At 44.2% G+C, this 20,699-nt stretch overlaps 1 protein-coding gene and 1 long non-coding RNA gene across 2 annotated transcripts in view; one reads left to right on the top strand and one right to left on the bottom strand.

Annotated features, from left to right (window-relative positions):
* The window catches only part of mam (mastermind), a 146,293-nt gene that overhangs the window by 53,723 nt on the left and 71,871 nt on the right, over positions 1-20,699 (top strand). The window lies entirely within an intron of this gene.
* On the bottom strand, positions 15,054-19,705 carry LOC105668333 (uncharacterized). The gene is made up of 3 exons (XR_001100085.2): positions 18,945-19,705; positions 15,305-15,429; positions 15,054-15,204 (listed from the first exon to the last, which is right to left on the bottom strand). It is a non-coding gene; the product is annotated as an uncharacterized lncRNA (long non-coding RNA).

The following is a 20,699-nucleotide window of genomic DNA, read 5'->3' as shown; positions in this document are numbered from 1 at the left end:
GCGTGAACCAATGTCAGTGTCTCTGATGCAAACTCGAAGGAATTTCACGTCTGCACCTCGCGCACCGTTCCCGTTCGATAGTTTACAATATAATTTGAGGCGTATACATCTCAATTTTAATTTACACAAGAGACTAACAAGCTTTCGAGAAAACTTTGCGCGGAAGAACGTTCTTGTAAGAATTTTTTTGTACTGTTCTTTAAATTTAAAATTTTTTTTAATTTACATATCTTTTTAAGGAAATATTTTGATAATCATGAAAAGTGATTGCGCATGAGTAACGAGTTCGCTCGAGGAATTGTGTAGACACGACTTTAGTCGCGACGTTGATGCGATAGCAACGGGGATAGCGACACGGTTTACGCAATGACAGCTAGCCAGGTTTCAGCGCCAGGTCGATCGGGTTGCCGGGTGATTACCACTATCGAACACAGCGAGCGCCGCTGGCATAAATCATAAAGCTGATCACCATTCATGAGAAAAGTATTAGGTGCGTCTGGCACCTAGTCAACACAGGGCGACACAGGTTGCGAGTGGTTTTACCTGTCATTACAAGATCGTCGTCGAGTAGGCAGCGCGATAAAGCAGGTTACATAACGAGAGCGTATACTTAAACGCATACTTTTATGCATTCGTAAAGAGCGATTCGCAACACTTTGCATATGCTACGAGTGTCAAGCTACGGCCGTGCTCACGTGATCGCGAAAAGTCCAACCGATCGTCATTTGCGAAACGGCCGTTTCTCTCTGCTAGTGAAATAACAATGTGTACTTGTTGCTCGTTAATGTCACATTACTTATTGGCGATCTCGATAAGCCGGCGACGGCTATTAAACGTCACAAAGTCAAATCAGTTTTTGAGGCAACAATCGCTAACTCCGGCTGTATAAGGATTGATAATTATCGAATTATTAAATCGTGAACAAACGGCCTCCCACGTGTGCTCGAGTAATGAGGGGTTCGTCCTACGCGAACGCCTGGTATCTCATGAACGATTATCATAAATTTATTTCGTGCAATGCGAGAGAGTATCCATGTCTTAATCAAATGAATCACTGGCAATACGTAGAGTAAAATGCAATTACTTCATTAATATCAAGCATATTCGCATATATTATTTAAATCAATATATTATTTAAAGTGATTTATGCTAACTTTATTTCATCTATATATATAAATTATATTAATTACATGCAGTGATGCTATTTATTTTTTTTTTTCTTATTTTAAAAAGGCAAGTTTTGAAACTTTTATTGTAAAGTTGTGAAATTTCTCGATTTATCATGAATCGTGCTACATTCTGCACATGTGTGATTAAAGTACTGTATCTAATCTAAATTTAGACTCGGTGCGCAATTATTAGTTGGCGAAATGGATATCTCGTGCAGTCGTATGAAAAGTACGTGATAGTCATGCGCAAGTGCATGTAGTGTAATGCTGAGTACTCACCAAGTAGACAATCCAAGTTTCGCCGAATTTCTCGCCGGAAAACGATTATTGGCTGGATGCATTCTGGCGCTTTTGTATGCACGACGCGCGCCGAAAGGGAAAGCAGCGTTATTTTCAGATGATTGTAGTCGTCTGGCCCTCATTTGCGAAAGTTGACGACTTAAGAGACGCCTCGAACGTTTTGTGTTTTCTCCATTCTTTCGTTCTACCATAAATGCTGCCACGCGCTTTTACGACTGCTATTTAATGTTTCGGTCTCATGCGTGGCATTTTGCAAGACATCATTTAGAGAGAGAGAGAGAGAGAGAAAAATTCTACGAAAAAAGAAATCAAATACAGTCGGAAAAAGAATAATATTTAATATCCTTAGTAATGCTGTTTAAATCACCATTAGTATTATCATCGCAGCCCGCATTGATTAATTCCGAGAAGGTCTAGAATGAAAATGTTACTACGATGTTCTGTGAAACTCACGAAAAACACGTGCCTAACATTTAACCAAATTTTTCCACATAATTCCGACGACAACGCGTGTATAATGAGACATTGCGTATTCACGGCACGGATGTTGTTTACTGTTTCCAAGACGTAACAAAAGCCGATGCCGATGACAATCGCGACATTATTGTGCACATGGATTTGGTGAATCATTTTTGGGAGCCTTTCTTTCGTACGACCTCTTTGTCCCTTGCGGTACCGATGACGCGTTCCCGGCACAAGGTTGACCGCGATTTCTCTTCGATTAACGTCGAAAATGCTTACAATGTATACGCATACGTGCTTGCAACGGGGCGTATCATCGAAACAAACCTGCCCGGATTCGATTACAGTCACAACGGTTGACGGTCTCAGCGCGTGTTTGCAACACGCGCAATACTAAAAGTGCTTTATCGCACTGTTTCGCAAATGTGGCGGTCCGCGGCACCCCGGGGTTCCGTAAAATAAAACTAACGGTTCCAGGACAAACGATCTCGTTTATTCGTTTGTCAGTACTCTCGCATGTTCCTGATCTACTATCTCAGTTACATTTGAAATTCTGCGATCAAGAGTCGCGTAATTTCTCAAATTTTACGGGGGTTGCGCGGTCAAATCAAATCGCTAAGCGCTGTTTTCTCATTTCAGTCGTGGCGGACGATAATCTTGGAAATATCTCGGAGTGTTCCGTTAGGTGAAACCAAAAGTTCTCCACCGACTCCGTCGAATAATACGAGATTAAGGAAATATTTTAAGTCCGGCATTTTGCAAATTGGGCAGCGAGCCACGGCGGGATACGCAGTAGTGACGGCTTGTTACGCATAATTGGACAAATATACGAACGCGGAATGGTCGCGCAGTTACGGCGAGACCCGTTCGCGCAAAAATACGACGGGCGTTCGAGACTACGGTAATAGCCGCGATAATATACAGCTCCGGTTGCAACGCAGAAGTACCGGTGATTTGTGGCAGCCTTTTCGCGGCGCGTTGTCGCGGATGATCCATGGAATCGACAGTGTACACTACGGTACGGGTCGATACGCGCGCGGCGCGCGTGATTTACGAGAGGACCGGCGCGCTGCCATTCGCGCATTGCGCGATGTTTTCGTCGGCGATGTTTTTGGCGAGAAATGCAACTGCCGGATGAACGGACGAACGGACACCGCGGCGCGACGATAAGTAACTTCGTAATTACATTCCGGCTAACACTTACGGAGGTAATGATATCGTTCACGCGGAGTTGCGTATCTGAAGAAACGATTAATTCGCACCGTCGCTCTCACCGCTCCTTTCACTTACCTGCTGAATTTTGACTCGGTCTTTTTCCGCTAAGGATATCGGAAAGTTCATCGATTCATTCGCGACTTTCCAATAGGTGACATTATAAATTAAATATCAACATTTCGAATCTAATTGTTCTTGCCGATCCACGTTATCCGTTTTCGTTAATTTTGCTGCTGAAGCTGATTTTTATCATCTTTCCCACGAAAATTGCCGGGATCAATTTCTATATCTGTAATCTCGAGCGCTCTCGTTTCGCGAAGGATAGCTGGCCTCCCGATTTCGCGACTATTGACGTTTCACCATGCGCCTTGGCTCGATGTCTTCGCGTCCCGAAGCAATCGGGAAATCGCAGAGGGAGCGCGATAGGTGGCGATGGGTTCGATGATACGATCTCTCATCAGCAACGCAAAGCTAACAAAGCTAGCTCGAGCCCCGGTAGTCGATAGCGCCGCATCGAGAGTGCGCCGCCCGGCTCTCTCTTCTCCTTTGCAGCCCGGCAATTCCGCTTCTACTTCTATCAAAGCGAGAGAGCGGTTCCGGGCGCCGCTTTGAACCGTCTCGGTTTCAGTCTGATATAACCAGCAAGATCGCTTTGCATTGATGGAACTTGTGCGTAATGGACATTTCGCGTGCACGCCAACGCACAGCGCGAATATTTGCCGATGGCGTTATCCCTTAAACCCCAAGTCACACGGTAACACTTTTCATGTACAAATTGCGGAATTACAGCGATGCGTTACAATTAAGTAGCCATTGTAAAAAGATGAATTGGAATGCACTTTGGAAATTAATTTTATTCCGCGCGTGTCAAAAATTCATTATTTTCAGTAGAATTGCTTATGTGCATTATATTCATGATATTATTTATAGTTAATATTAATCTGTATCTATTCCGATTCTGTATTCCTCTAAAAAATATACTACGCGCTTAATTTCTGGGAAGATAAGTTTTTTGCCTTCAGAACACGGTAAAAACGATGATTTCCTGCATAAAGGATGTTTTTGTCTTCTCATAATCGCTGCAATCGGCGTCGATTGCCGTTAACTACGTAACATCTTCGCGCGTCTATAAATTTCCGAAGTAGTGCGAGTGATGCGCAAATTCAATTCGATCATCTCTCTATCTCTCGTCGGAGTGGGTGATTCTCGCGCTTCATTCCTCTCGTTCGGTCTTCATTCCGCTCTCGGTTTATCGCCGATTCCGCGATCCTTTAATAACGGCAGTCGTGATTTATCGACAAGGGCATATCAAGCGAGAGAGAAAAAGGAGTGAAAGAGAGGAGTCCGGCGCGGCTTCAGACTTCTAGCGGCCAGGCAGGTGGACCTCGCCCGGAATAGGTGCATACACACACACACACACACACACACACACACACACACACACACACACACACACACACACACACACACACACACACACACACACACACAAAAGAGCGCGCCGAACTATCGATTCGTCGCATTTTTCAGGCCCCTCTTTGCACGTTCGCCGGTTTCGCGTGTTCCTTTTTTTTTTTAATATTTATTTTGCCGGCCGTTCCGACGAAATCTGCCGCGTTCTGAACGCCCGTTTGTTACCGAGGGAATTTCTGCGCGTGCACGCTTGCAGGATTTTGACGGGTGCAGGCTTGCGCTCTCGCCGCGGAAAATAAAACGCGCCATAGCGCAACGCAAATCGGGCGTGTACGGATTACTCGATTACGCAACCTATCTTCCCTGCTCCGAGCAAGAAGGGTCGTGGAGATATATATTCATAAATTCACTTATCAGACTGTTAGCTAGCCATTATTCTCGGAACTTGAAGGTAATAGATAACAGAATCCATTCGGTTAGCTGATCGGATGTTTATGCACCTGAAGCCATTCCCGCGCAGGTAGTGAGCTAAATCTCGATAAGCGGATCCCTCGGCGCGGAGGTGTATAGCATTTGTACATCAAGTATCTTAAAGCGTGATGCGCGCTTTTATGCGTTTCGTACATCTATCTGTGGAACAAGGTTTTATTTAAAAAATAGGCTTAATGATAGAAATGTATCCATTTTTTTTTTAGGTACACATTGTTGTTCGCCGCATTTTCAGCTCGCGTTGGCTCGTCCGCGCCCTTTTCTTTCTTCTTTGATTTATATCGATTTTTATTTTTGCTACTTTACATTTCCTTGTGGTAAATTTTTCCCCGGATTTGCAGTCTACTTTTCAAGTAGGTTTCAACTAAGTTGAGCAAGTGTACTATTTTGTTGCGAGTAATTTAACTATTCCGCTTAATTTAAACTGCATTGTAGTCTTTTCTATTTTCAAATATTTTTTTTTTTTATGTGCGATGTAGCGCTCGGCTTTAAAAGTTATGTTTAGATGCGGATCATTGTCTCGCACGCTGATAGAATCTTACACGCGATCGTCCCAGCCACACGCTCCTTCCGCCCTCTTATTAATCGAATGCGAGGACCGAGCGTATCTCGTATTTTACACCGCGATAGAAAATTTTAATATCACCCACCTTTCTCATCTCCACTGATCCGTTGTCACTCTTGCTTAATGTCGCGATTCTAGAGAAAAAGTGCTTCGTCATCGATAATATTGCAGCGCGGGTATCATTCCGAAAATGTATAGTTCGTCCACCGGCTCAATTTTCATCGAGGAAATTGCAGATAACTCACCGATCCAGAAATGGCAAGTGTAATCCGCAGCGCGGGTATCAAGTATCATATATAAAATAAATATATAATTATTCGCATAAAATTCTAATGAAACATTTTGTCTTGGAATTGATTCATTTTCCGGAGAAAAAGGCAATTCGTCTTCCTCATTTTTCAAAAATTTCCAAAAGAATATCGTTTGAAAAAAAATTTTTTTAATCGCAAACATTTAATCAGCGAACTTCAATTTTTTCGTAAAAGTTTTTTTTTTTTTTTTTGTTAAAATTCGCACAGATCGCAATACTTTTATCAATCCACTGCGCGAAGCTTTGAAGCAGATTAAGGGAATAAAAGGAAAGAGGGTATTCGTGCGCGTGGAAATTCCGTGCGCCGCGGCCGCGCAAGATACTTTAAGGAATAAGAAGGAATTCCTTTCCTCCTTCACCCGGAAACCGGTCGAGAGCGGAGACCGGTGCGGGCGCGCGGGCTTCTTGTATCGGCGATCTTCGTGAGGAATTCTCGTTTGTCAGCCGTCAGGAACTCGGTTGACCGTGACGATCGCATGATGCACCCACGATGGTAACGACCCATCGGAAATCCAAGCATTTTGTAGTTCGCTAGCTACGGACGAGCTTATCTGTCCCTATTAATCCACCTTGCTCTTACGTGGCGATAATAATCGCAGCGCGTTACCGTTATTCGCGATTTATACCGTCGATCGCGGTTAAATTTATCACCGAAGGTCTTTGTCTTCCTCTCTTTCCGCTTCTCCTGCTCGCGCTCGTCTATATGAGCGCGTGATCTTCGCTTTCGGGACGATTTCCTTATTGCCTTGCACGATTAATGCTGCCGCGGCAGAAAGACACTTGCGAAATGGATAGTGGTTAATCCATTATTTAAAGGATTCAGCGAGATAGCAATGGTATTGTGCGGCATTATGGATTCGTTCATTTTAATACAGCGTAGTGGCAGTCCCGAGAAAAGAGTCTCCCGTGCACGTCAGGGAAAGAACTTTTATCACGATAAAGTATGAATTTAATAAATATCAGTTATCATTATTACCGAGAAAGTCTTATTAATAAATTCAAGATTTACGAGCAATTTTTTCACATTATCATCGTATTTCGCGATTAATGCCATTAGGATGTGACTGCGGCTAGGACGAATGAGGACGATAAAATAATTCTCAGACTTTTCGCGGAATTTAAATATGCAATGCCTTCGGCAATTAGCCTTCGTAATGGCCTTTGAGTGTAGAATTAAATCTACGCACGGAACGGAAAGAAGGGCAGCGTCCACCCGCGCATTCGTGGGCGGTGCTGCACGCTTGCGGCAGCTACTCGGGCCGTGCGGGATGCAGCGCGTGGTGCAGATAGGTACACGCTGGTACTCGCGGCGTAAAGCACATCCGCGATACTCGGCCGGCTGACGCGCGAGGGAACAGGTTGCGCGAAAGCGCCGCTCTATTCGAGGCGCGACGCACGCTGGTGTACACAGAGTACGCCACACGAAGGTATATATTTTCACGCGGATTCCGCCGGTAGTCGCCAGCGATGGTGGCAAGGTAATAAGAGACGGCTTAGCCGACAGATTGCCTCCTCATACCGCGCGCTGCGCGTAATAGCACGGCTTCTTTTCCTAACCCGGCTTCGGCGTCTCCCTTCGCTCCTTTTCCTTCCAAGGAGCAGCCTCGGCTTTCCTTTTTTCGCGTCTTGACCCTCTTGTCGCGGATTATCTTGTGCAATGGTTGATATAACGCTTCTTTTTTATGATCTTCCGATATTAACAGCCCGCAACGCGAATTATTCTATCGATATAATTGTGATATCTAATTTTTTTCCCCATGATTTTTCTAGCGCATTAATTTGCAACGTAGAAGATGGCGTAAGATTGTTAGTGATTTCGCGACTGGTGGCGCGCGTGTAAAAATCTTTGTCCAATAACTTGGAACAAAATGGAATTGAATAAACGATGTCAGAAAGATAATTTTTTTTTTTTTTTTTTTTTCACCGCGTTTAAGGTACTGCATTGCACAATGTGAAAAATGTTTAGGACATCTGGAGAGGAACCTCTCTAGTACCGTGTCATCGCGAGAGGGTGGCCACTGTCACGAGCAGAAAATGTGCAGAAAATGAGATAAGTGGAAAATGCTGCCGCGGATAACGTAACCTCTGACCCCTCTGCATTTAATTCACGCGAACGGTTTCGTAAAACAGCTTCGGGCGTTGAAAAAAATTGCAAGTCGCAGCCACTGCCGGCGTACGTACGTCACGTACATTACGATATTTTGATTGCGGTTGTTGCGAAAGCGAAATGTCTAGTTCGCATTCGATACGGGTGCAGTTCGAATTTGCGTGATTATGATCTATCGTGGCTGGCACCGAGATCGATCATAAAGTAGCCGCATCGTTTGCGTTGCGGATGCACTCGAGGTGCAGGCGGACCGCGCGCTCGCTCTTGGCATGTACAGCCGGGGGAAAGGCGTGTTCGTACATCCGACGTATTCCCGGCGAATAACCGAGCGGGATTGCCTAAGGCAGTCCTCTCGCAACGGTTGCAAAAATTTCAAAACGCACTCGACCCGTTCTCTGGTTTCGCCTTTCTGTCCCCTCGTTGTCTCTCCACCGTGACTTCAATTCGCATTCTCTCGTTACTCCCGTGTTCTCTCCAAGCGCAATTACAGCGCACGGTTAACCGTGGATTCTACATTCTTTTTTTCACGTTTCTCTCCGAATGACGATCAAATTGATCGTCATATAGACGCTACGCTAACAACATTAAACTTAGGACGATCTTTTCTAAGCTATTTGCTGAATTTTATTTGGATTTCGGAGATTACATTGACGTTATCAACAGTTCTTCAAACATACTTTTTTCAAGATATTTAATAGTGTTAGCAATACCGAAACATCCTTGAAGAATAAATATTGATCGTTCGAGGGTCTCCGCAGTCTTTGCGTTTACGCTTATACGAACGGGTCGTCGCGGTACGCGCGCTTTCTTATTATTACGAAACGCGACTGCGTCGACGGAGAGAGAAGTCTGTTGAATACGAGTATATGTACGTGGCCGCGTCGTTTTAATGTGTATCACCGTGATATATGCGGGTGTACATGCATAATAAATGCGCTGGCGCATCGCGCGGTCGCTGTGCAGTCACCGTAACGTCACGTGATCGCACGCGCGTGCAACGTAGCGAGCGTCTCTCTTCTCCTGTCTTCTCCTGCCTCTTTGCTTCGCGGATGACACCGGGCACAGATAACGGTTGAGTAGCAATCCAATGCAATTGGTATACGACAAATCTAACCAACACTGTATCTATTTTTAGCTCGGCGAATTTGCGTCGATTCATATTTACATCAGTAGAAATTTCACTCGGAGACACAATTATTTTCTCTTTAATTAAAATTCCGATAGAAATCGGCAAGGAATATTATTTATTTCTAGTTTTGAAGATACAGTTTGAAAAGTGTTTGATTTTGCTGGACATAAAAAATTTTGTGCTAAAAAACGATGATTTTTTTTTACGTTTTGTGTAATTATTTGCAGCATGTAAACGTGCGCGCTTCGAGATATTTGCGGATTGACAAATAACTCGTGCCAATCGTTGACGCGTAGCTCCCGTGTAAGGGGATCGGCTCGTGCGCCAGACAAGTAGCGGCGCGATCGGTATGAATCGAGGATCGAAAAGATTGCATCTGAGATAGCGCGTGTTCAACATGCCGCGGGACACGTGTATCAGTACACCACAGTGCACGCATCGTCATATGTGCACCGCTGTCAAACACATACACGCGTTGTGCATTTCGGCGAATTACGAATCTCTGCTGCCGGTCTCTTGACAAAACAATGCGCATTTTTGAAGCATTTGTCGAATCATAAATCTTTAATTGGCGCGATAACATTTTCGGAATGCATTTTCTTTAATAACAGATATATTTTTTTATAGATTGAAGTTGTACGTCTATTGAAATATATCGTAAAAAAAAACAAGTTAGATGGCAATATTCAGGAATTATTTGTCGATTCGTTGGGACGAAAATTATTTTTAAATTCGCATCGTTGATATTGCACGATTTACGTAACCGGAGATTACTCTGAGCGGGAAGACCGTCCAAGTTGGTAGCTCGATAAATTCTGCCATCGAATGGAATCGAAAGTGGGACGGCATAATCCCACCCAAAATCCATTCGTGGCAAGATTCATTCTTCAACCCTCTTGGCACAACAATGGCCGCTGCCGGTTCCGTTCCGAACATGATCCACTCCACTCTGCCGATCGTCTCGGTAAAATGGCCGTGAAGGGGTCTCCTTTCTCGTTCCGAACGAGAGCGATTAATGATTATACTACGTAATGTCGTACAAGAGAATCTATGCATATAAAGTGAAGTCTAGATTTTTTTTTTGCAATCTACTTAAAACTGAACGATCGATAATTTTTACAAAAACTGTTAGCCGTACCGTTTAATAACACCGATTTTCCAGAAAGGTACTTATTCCTCGCGTTATCTCACGGCTTGCCGAATTCGGTTCGCGATTTCGCTGCGTTGCTTCGCCCGTGCCGAAGCGTATCTTCAATTAAAGACGGGTGCTACTCAGTCGAAGTCAATTTACCTGAGTGCCAGCCGAGTCCGAGGGTAAGGAGGCGGTGTCGGAATCGTGCTGTATCAACACTAGAGTCGGTTGCCAACCGCCCGCGGCCGAAACCCACCGCGTGCCGATCTCTCCTCTCTCTCCCTTTCTCCCTCTTGCTTTTGCGCGCTCTCCCTGTCTCTCTTTCTCTCTCCCTGGTCGGGTAGCCCTGGGTTGCGGGTTCTTACGCCACTGGGATCGATATCCCGGGAGGCCAAACAGTAAACAGCCGGTTGGTCAGGACGGAGTCGGTGGTGGGGCTACATAACATGGTGGTACCTCTCTTCCACCCGCCCTCTGCCACCCACGCCACCACTGACAAGCAGCGCGCGAGGGTACGAAAGAAGGACGCTACCACCGGCATCAGGACGACGACGGAAGGAGGGTAACCTCCTGCAAAGTAGTCGCGACGCTCTGGGATTAACGAACGAACGAGCGATGCGCGCCGATGCCGCCGCGAAAGGGAGATAGACGCGCGATGTCCCAGTTTAACTTCCTGGCGGTGGAACATTTTCGAGAATACTGCTTTCATTCACCGGGAAACATACATTCGAATTCGTCATCGATAAGAAGAAATTTTCAGGAATTGCAATTAAATCTTGAGCCGCATCCGAAAAAGCCTACCCCTGTCGGAATATAGCGTTAATTCTTAAAGTAGCGTATCGATATACACACTTACATCTTAGCGTGAACAATGGAGCAGAATAAGTAGATGCCTCGCAGCGCCGTAAAACTTGTAATATTAAACAATAGCGTGAATTTTCGGCGGTAACTGAGAAAGTGACTATACTTTCTCAGTTTATTATCAATTATAATACTTCTTGCATTACATCGAATTTTGAAACATCTTACCGAACATTTCTCGCATCAAGAGCCGCATTTCTTGCGAGTACCGTTTAGAACTATCGTCCTGCATCAATAAGTCTTTGTGCAGCGTAATAATAAATTGGAATAACGGAAACGCGCAAGTTCGTAAAACCGTTGGCGAAACTCTCGAGCAACTGAATCTATCGCTAGATGCTCGCGGCAAGGAAAGTAGGAAAGAAAGTATTAATCGTCGCTATACGATCGCCATGAAATTTGCGCGCGAATGAAAGGCGACTAATTTACACTGTAGTGCAGTCGTCTCGGAACGTCAGTCTGAATTAATGTAGAAATTCGCGGCCGTCTTTTCCGCACTTTACGCCGGAATAGAAATAAAAAGGAGAGCCTTAATTTTTCCATCAGATTAAGTCTTTCCGAGACTTAACACGTCCCACAGTGGGGAAATATTATGTTTAGCGTAAATCTGGTTTAAAAGACTCGGAATTGATAAATCAGTCACAGCTATTACGGAAATTAACAAGATCGCAACCTTCGAGAAAGTGCCCGGTGCTGGCTTATGGATTTTCTGTGCGAAGGAAGGAAGGAAAAGCACTGACGCCGGCAACGCATGAAAGCTTCTCTGCGTGAAATGTATTCCCTTTCTTCCCCTTCTGTTAGCGAGAAACGAGTCTTGCGCGAGAAGTTGACGAAGGGCTATAGAGTACAACTTGTGCCGCCGAGCACATCAGCGCGGGTTATCGAGGGGTGATTCGCGGCGAGGTCGGTTCGATGGAAAATAGTCGGCGATATAATAGCCGCGGAATTCAAAGACGTGAAAGTTTATTCATATAAAGAAAGCATGTCATACGAATGGCTCTTAAATTCAAGACTGATTATGCGCTACTTAAATATAATATTTACGACGAGGAGATACCTAATGAAACAATGTCGCTTTACGCCATAATAGCGCGACAACGGGATGGCGTAAATCTGCAGAACGACGTGTAGACGCAGTGCGTACCTTTCATGGCGCACTAAAAGCTACGAGATTTACGCTCTTAATAGACGTTGTCGATTCTGCCGCTACGTTGATACCGCAAGCGGTTACGCCATTGGCTGCATAAAGGGGAAACGCAGCACCTCGGCGGCCAGTGGTGCTCAGTGCGCTTCGCGAGTCGCCCGTGCTCGTTCGTGTCGACGTCTTAAAAAGGAAAAGAAACGTTAGATCAATCCAAAATTATATTATACGCGCTGGGCCGTGCACGGTCAGAGCCCGTCACCGGACAAAAACGCGTGAAATCGGGGATGTTGCTCCCGCGCGAGCCGCGCGTTTCCGCGGATATAACTATGTGGAACGAATTTCTAATCTGCCTCGTTTTGCGCTGCGCCGATTTTGCGTGTAAACCATGCAGAAAAGTGCATTGCTAAGTAGACCGTACACCGCGATCGACGTTAGTGCCGTCCGATGTCGTTACCTTCCGGCCCGGTTGCGCCGATGCGATTATTTCGCGGCGAAACTCTGTTATTCGGCCGTTTCAGAAGTCAAGCCACGGAGATCGAAGTTCGCAATCGAGCATTTCGCTGTGCCAAATAGTCGCAAAAAATGTTTCACTCTCTTCTTGCGTGAAATATTATCTGTTATATTAAATATTGTGTCATTTTTTAGCAAAGTTTGGATAAAATATTTTGACGGGGCCAAACTTCTCGCTCAAATATCAGATTTCAATCTAGAGATGGAATCTATGAATTACATTCAAGACAACGTCAAGTTTATCTTAGGATCCCTGCAGGTTGATATCGGTTGATACACGATGTTACTCCAGTAATCTTCTCTCTCTTTCTCTCTCTCACTCCCTTTTTTCTGCCGCAAGTTTTTATTACGTCTGTTCCACATTTTCCATCGGCTTCCTTGTCCCTCCACCTGGCTTCGTATCGTCATTCTTTTGCTCTTTCGCTTTTTTTTCAGCAAACAGTCCTTTTCTCTTTCTCTCCTTCTCTGCAGTTCGTTTGCCATCTTTTTTCCTCTTCTTCGCTTTTCTCTCATCTCTCTCTCTCTCGCCTCTCCCATTTCTCTCTCCGGCTCCACACCTCTTCGCTTAATAATACACACCAGCGTGAGCCACCCGCTACTACAACGACACACCGGCGGCACCGACAGTATGGCACACCACTTTATTGATCTTCTTTCCCCGCTTTCACAGGTTTCAACCCGAATTTTCCACTGCTTTATGCAAGCGTCGCCCGCCCCGCTCGTTTACGCGCTCCTGCACTCGGATTCATCCCTTCGCCGATAAATCGAACCTCCGGGCTATCCGAGAAGATCTCTCAACGCCGTCGGGGCGAGAGACCGTCGATCTCTCGATATTTCGCGGCGCTTCGATTCCGCTTTGCGAGATAATTCGATTTCCACTGCTACTGCAACCAGCTGCTCTGCTTTTCGACAGATGCAGTTTAAAATGTTTCGCGATCCCCTCGCGAAACAAAATTTCGAGTCGATTGCAAATGCCGAACGATTGCTCCGAAAATTTACAAATGTAAAATCGCTCGATGCCTTCGGTCGGTTGACATTCCTTTGAACCTATGATGGTCAATTTGTCCCTTGTCTTTTATCGGGATTTTCTTTCTGTAGAATGCATTTTATCTTTCGAGATATCAACGGGTCTCCGTGGAAACGGTTTTGTTTGGCCCCGTCCTTACGCATAAAGAACAACGTCACATTCCTGTTTAGAAAAGAGAAGTGAGCGTGTTGTAAAAGCGACTTATCGCACTTTCGAGAGAAAGGGAGAGAGAAAAAGCAAGGCGGTGGGAAAGAGGCACGGAAAGAGGAACATCGGTGAAACGCGCCGACGCAGGCAAGAAAGACTGAACGGACGAGATATAATCGTGGTATGGTTTCTGGAATCAGCGTTCGCCGACCATCAAGGGTAAACACTGTTGCTCGTCTTGAACCTCTTATCCTCTTTGTCTTTTCTACAATCATCGTCGTCTGTCCTGTTCTTTCATTCCCCTCTTCGTCTTCGTTCGCTTTCTTAGCTGCTCCCTCTTTTTACTACTCGAGACAATGATTCCCGCTTCCGGTGTGCCCCAGATACAAGCTATGACCAGAAAAGAACACATCGATTATGATGCGTTTAATATTTGACAGTTTATTTAGTGATATCGCCCATTTCTTTTGCGACCGAGCTTTTCCTAAAATAACAAGATAAGAGATATTATCGAATGTAAATACATTTAAATATTTTATTGGACCGGAAGCAATAACTTTCAAATTATCGACCTTCTTTTTAACTACAAATGAATAGGAGTAACATATTTTGAAATATATGTGCACAAGGAAAAGTTTATCACAAGAGATCCATGACACATCATCGTTTATGTTATCGTGAATTATGTCACCATCGCAAGCTTAGCGATGCAACGAAATATAATAGGCCGTCGTGACACGAGATTCTAGTCGATAACATGGTGAATTTTTTTAACGCAGTTGTAGAAAAGTTATTATCAGATCCGATGTGATATTTATACGGACATATTGTGAATGATAATGAATGTTGCTAGATAATAAGCGTATGGAAAACAATGACGAGCGAAATTGTTCCATGTATTATTGCCGTGACACGCTAGGAAAATAGTGGTTAGCTTCTTGTGACACGTGTATGTCCGACTTGCGTACCGTTGATAATGTAATCTGATGTGATATTACACGCGAGAGATATTTGATACGCAGGATATATTAATAAACACATTTCAAATCTGACATTTATTACGCTTTTAATCTGAATAAATCAGGAAAAAAAGTACTTTTTAACGTTTGTCAACCATGCTGATATATTTCTTCAAATTACTAATTACAATGTCTTATTTTTCTTTCAGGTAAGTCGCGATCAGCAGATTGTACACTCATTCAGCCATCTGCGCCATATGCCTGCAATCTGCCATGCAAATGTAAGTTAGCGAAATTAATTAATGCGTATCTACTCTGTGAATTTGCCAACAGCTTTCAAATCTTGATCTTTCTGATATATCACTTACCGAGAACGGAACTGGTTAGTTGATGACGAATGTGATCCGGTTACGTAGGCCTTTGTCGATAGCAAAAGTCTCCGGCGCGTCGCAGTAATATAAACAGTTCGTCGTTCACACATGCTCGTAAGTGTCTAAATGAAAACAAGTAAGTAGTGGATGTCATTCCTAAGCAGCGATTCTCATTAACATTTGTTCGCTCGAGTTCAATTGGTAATATCTTACTTTTTAGTGCTAAATACAGCAACAATTGAGCGTCGAATTGTGTTAGATTTCGCAAATAATTCGCGAAAAATCAACGTTTACTATTACCCAACTTTATTTACTATTAAAAATATCGTAATTTTTTTCTTTTTTTTACTATTTTATATATATTTGTTACACCGTTTTTCAAATTCTTGTTGCTTCCTTGTTATTCACTCACGTTAGATATTTTTTTAATAACCTGAAAATTAAGTAAAATAACGAGCCAAGAGCGTTTCGCATCACGAAGACGTGCTTTTTATTTTCGACTCGTTTCCACATGGCCTTCTTTTTCGCGCTCTGTCCTTCTCTGGTCACCAACGCGACTCTTTGTTTGCCGGAGGAATTCGCTGACGGCAGGTTTCGCTGGAATCGCGCGATTACGACGCGCACGCCTCGAGATAAATCAGAGAGCAGTGGTAGTACGAGGTAGCGAGATGAAGCAGAAATGCGTTCATGCAATTTGATCTTGATTAAAAAATGAGGCTACTTCATTCAAACAATTTTTTGTCCTCTCAATAGTTTGGATATTCTTAAATGGCGGTGAAAAATGTATTCGATATCTATTGTGAGTCGAATATAACAAATTAAATTTTTTTCAAATAATCACTAATTATATACAGTAGAAAAATTTATCGACAATACAAATAGAGAACGTTTTTGCATTTATATAAATATTTAATAATAAGCCTTTCTCGGTAATTTTCTACACGATACAGCTATTTATAGATGAACGTATGTCACATAAAACATCTATAGGAAATCTACTGACATTCTTGAATATGCGTATTATGATCTGTCATGCGCAACATACGATGATATGCATGCAAAATTGGAATTGCTTCCTGCGATTAAATTACATGAGGCGCCGTAATGACTTAAGCCGTAGTTTCTTAAACGTCACATACGATCCTCGCATCGCAACGACTTAGCAGGATTGTCACCGCAACATAAACGATATTTCCTCAAGATAATAACACTCGAGATAGCCTGTATTTTGGTTAAGTGAACTGTGAGATAAATACGTAGCTTCGTGACTCTAAAGGCCACTGATTCCGAATTTTATTTATCTAAAATAAAAACCATATTTTTTTTTTTGAACTGTTAAACATAAAATATATTTATAACTTTTAGTACCAAAATTTCGTGATCACTTTTTCATGTTTTAATCCGTTTTTCAAAAATAATTGCAACATCTTACTTGATCGCAGTTGAAGCGTTAAATATTTATACAAATACAAAAAATTTCTTTATTTGCATATAATTTACATATTAACTAATTTTTACGAGAAATCGCTCGGATTGCGAAATTTCGACGAGTATGTCGTCAATCCGCGATTTTATCGGTCGTCAGGTTGAGACATTGACGAGACGCGAGCACGGCTGCATCTTCTGAGAGAAGGAGAACGAAATCGAGCCGCGGAAGAAAAGAAACGCGAGGCAATCCCTTCCATTGTCGTCACTTTCTTTTGGAATCTTTGTTAGTTTTTTTTTCTTTGCTGCGCGACGTTCTCGACGACGCAAGTCTGTTTACGTTAGTCACTATTATTTTAATCACCTTTTTTTCTTATGAACGATCCGCGCGTGACAATATCGACAAATACTCTTTTTAAGTGTTTTTCAGAGGCTTTATTCATTACTAAAATATGAAACGGCATTATATTTCACGTTTACTTATTTACCATGTTTTGTATATAAAAATAAATATTTAATTGCTTGATTATTCAAACGAGTTTTTTATAATAATGTCGAAAAAATGTCGGTAAAATTATTCAATCTATTAATATTTATTAAATTATGATCGCAATGTATAATAAATTCACGAGTTAAATTCTGCAAAAGTCGCGAAAAGAAGACGAGTGATCTCACAAATCAGCTAGAGACGGCATCGGCTACCCATCGCCTTCGCCCTTTCTTTCGCCCGCGATCTGTGTTTTCTATTCGGTATTTTTTAAACTATATGTGCGCACTGCGTGAACGAAACAGAAACGGAACGAAAAGTATTACGCGGAAAAGAGGAAAACGACGAGACGCTCTCCCGCGATCTCGTTCCCCGGATCATTCGTTGTTTTCAACAGTACCGTTGGTTCCGAGAGAAGGCTTTCTGATCCGAAAATATGTTCGATGGAGCGTACACTATCCGGAAGTAACGCGAAGCTTGGTTTGCTATGAAAATTACATTTGTATCCCGCGGACGTTTCATCCCGTTGGCGACCGAGGTAAAAATCCGCGTCGAACTTTTGATAACGCGCTGACAGATTTCGGAGAGAGTGCTCGCACAGGAAGGAACGTGATCCAATCAGATTTTTGACGTTTTTATTGACTTTCTGTACGTAGAAAAACACCGTTGCTGCATTGCTGCTATTTCGTTGCAACAACGGAGACGCTCTACTCTTTTTTCATTAAATATAGCATATCAAATTGTAGGAAAAGCGAGGCAAACTTGCACATTTTTAATTCACGATGTGTTAAGAGTTTTTAACATTCGATCGCGTGTAATTATTGATTTATGTGTCTGTGTGTGTGTGTGCGTTGATACGATTGCACTTTTTTTCAACACATTGCCGTTGCATCGCGCGTAAACATCTGCGACTTTCCTTAAGAAAGAAACTTGCTTTTTGCTAGCTACATTATTTTCGGTTTCAAAAAAGCCGGGCGTACATTTTTACTTATCTTTATTACAGCCACAGATCGGCTCGTATTTTTACAGTTGGCCTTCAACCGTTCGCGGCTCGTATATCTGTAACATAAACGTCGATAGCTGGAGCCGCGACGTCGTCATAAATGTTTACAATCGACCTTCGATCGTATACCTCGGCTCGTTTATTTCGCGGCCGCCGTTCGGCACGTACGCGCACCGACGTCGCGCGGAATGCTTCGAGGAAGAAACTTGGTCGACGGTAGTAACGGAGAGATAATCGTCGCTTCGCTCGGTGCCGAGGAGGCACTTTCCTCTCTCTTTCTCGCGAGCGCGCGCCTCGCCTCGCCTCGGGATTCAACGAAAGCCGATGCGATGTCGTTTCTTATCTCGCGAGATCATCTTACGTTAACAGAGGTTACATTACGTCGTCGTCGACATACGCCGCCCTCCGCGTTTATTCGCGAACGCGATTTTCGATACGTCGTTCACTCGCGGGACGAGATCGAGCGACGGGCACAACGACGATCGGATTTGTATCGGCAATTTGTTTCGAAAACAATGTGACCCCCGGTTGTTTTAATCGAATGCGGACGTAAATTGCTGCTTACATTGATCGCAGCAAAGAATTTTAAAAACAAATCAGCTACGCGTTACCATGCAAATATATGTTTAGGAAAAGATAAAAGAGAACTCGAGCGAATTGCCGTTGCGAGCTAAATGAGAGAAAGAGCGAAACTGATCAACAGCGTAGGTGGCATTGCTTACCGCGAAAGATCGCCTTTATGGCACCGCGTTGGACTTTTAATTAAAAGCCTCGGCGTCCTCCGCTGCCCCGGCATTATCGTCACGTTCCTGCGGGACGTTTGCGTGTCATCCACCAATTTTACTTCTCATTTACAGAGTGTACCAATGACGGCGCTCGCAATCGCGGGTAATATTCGCGCTGCAATTACTCATCCGCCATTCAATGCGCTGCATCCTTTGCGGTGCGCCGCATCGTCTAATTATCTATTGACAAATAATCGTCTTCCTATCGATTACATTAGCATGAAACGTGGCCGTAATCGCGCGCGTATCGCGGCTAATCACGCGTGTTGCGCAATTAAACATTTGTTTCAATCCGCGAGTTAAGTATACGTCGAGAAGCATCATCGGGGAAACGTCATCGACGAGCCTCGACTTTTATGCTACTCGGATTTCTTTAATCGTACTCTCTTATTTCGTAACGCACCGTAATGGTGCATCGGCGCGACGTTTCCCCGCGCGAGAGAGCCACTGGCTAATTCATGATGGACTCGCGCAACGATGCGCCGTGCATATGTCGACACGTTGCATCGTCGCTTCGCGTCTCGGTCGCCGACTGCATCGACCGCTGATCGGATGAGCGCCACTGAGACGGATTTGTAGTAAGTGTAAGCAGAGCGGTACAGATGCGTCGTCGCCGCACTCAGCCGCTCGCGCTGGCGCGCGCGTCCGCGTTCGCGCGCCCGCTTCCGCGCGATCCCCGTTGAATCCCGGCGCACTGCGAAGCCGTGATGACGCAACGGTGAAGTGGAGGAGGTTGGAAGTGTACAGGCGACGTGTCGCGCGAATGCGCCTGTGTAAAAGCTCCGCGCAACCAGCTGCGCGGGAGGCTTTTAAGTCGCTCTTGCGACTATGCTTGCTTTTCGCGTATCACCCTTTATTTAACTTAATTATGCAAGTTAAAAAAAATTATAATGTGTTGGCATTCGTCAAATATTACATTTCTCCTGTTTTAAATAACGACATTATGAGATCATGTTTAATTAATCTCACAAGTGTTTTAAAATAACTCATTTCTTTGAATGACACTATTTCGATGATGCGCTGCGAAGAGTCGAAGGGGAAAAAGGATCGGTGTAATAATTTAAATTTGCACCCAACGTGCTTAGTGTTCACTTTTAAAGGTTAAAAAAATTGTTGTTTATTCGCCTAACCGGACGACGAATGCAGTTGGACGCGTGCGTGAGCGATATTGGGAACACCGTAACGATAATTTAAGCGATTAAAATAGCGTTCCTAGTACACTGACTGTTTCGCAGCGTTGTACTATCAGAGCGATATACACCGGTCGTACGCAGTTACGGTACACCCACGGTAGTTAGGAGAGCGAGGAGGGTTGCGGGGCAGAGAGAAGGGGCTAAGGTTCGTTCTAGAAGTCGCAGAGTTGGGTGGTATCGGACAGACGGCCGGCGGCGCGGCGATGCGGCCTCGGGTACAGATCGGAACGAGTCAGGCGCGGCGGCGAAGCGCTTCAAGTTGGCCTGAGAGAACGAGCGGAGTCGAGACTGACCGAATGTAACCGACAGCCGCGCGTGCCTCCCCGCAAAGAGGAACAGGCCTAGCATCGGTTGCACGAAGCACGTAGTCAGTGGCTGGCGGCTTCTCGGAGCGTCAGGTTCTTCGTACTGGGAGGACGTCGTCGCTCCGCGTCTCTTGGCGAACCACGTGCGCAGCGTGACAGCTCGTACGTAATGTAACGAAGGCATCCTCGGCCTT

The sequence above is a fragment of the Linepithema humile genome, chromosome 7, assembly GCF_040581485.1.
Source record: "Linepithema humile isolate Giens D197 chromosome 7, Lhum_UNIL_v1.0, whole genome shotgun sequence".
NCBI lineage: Eukaryota > Metazoa > Arthropoda > Insecta > Hymenoptera > Formicidae > Linepithema > Linepithema humile.
Note: the sequence above shows the minus strand (reverse complement) of the source record. Positions and strands in the feature narration are given on the sequence as shown.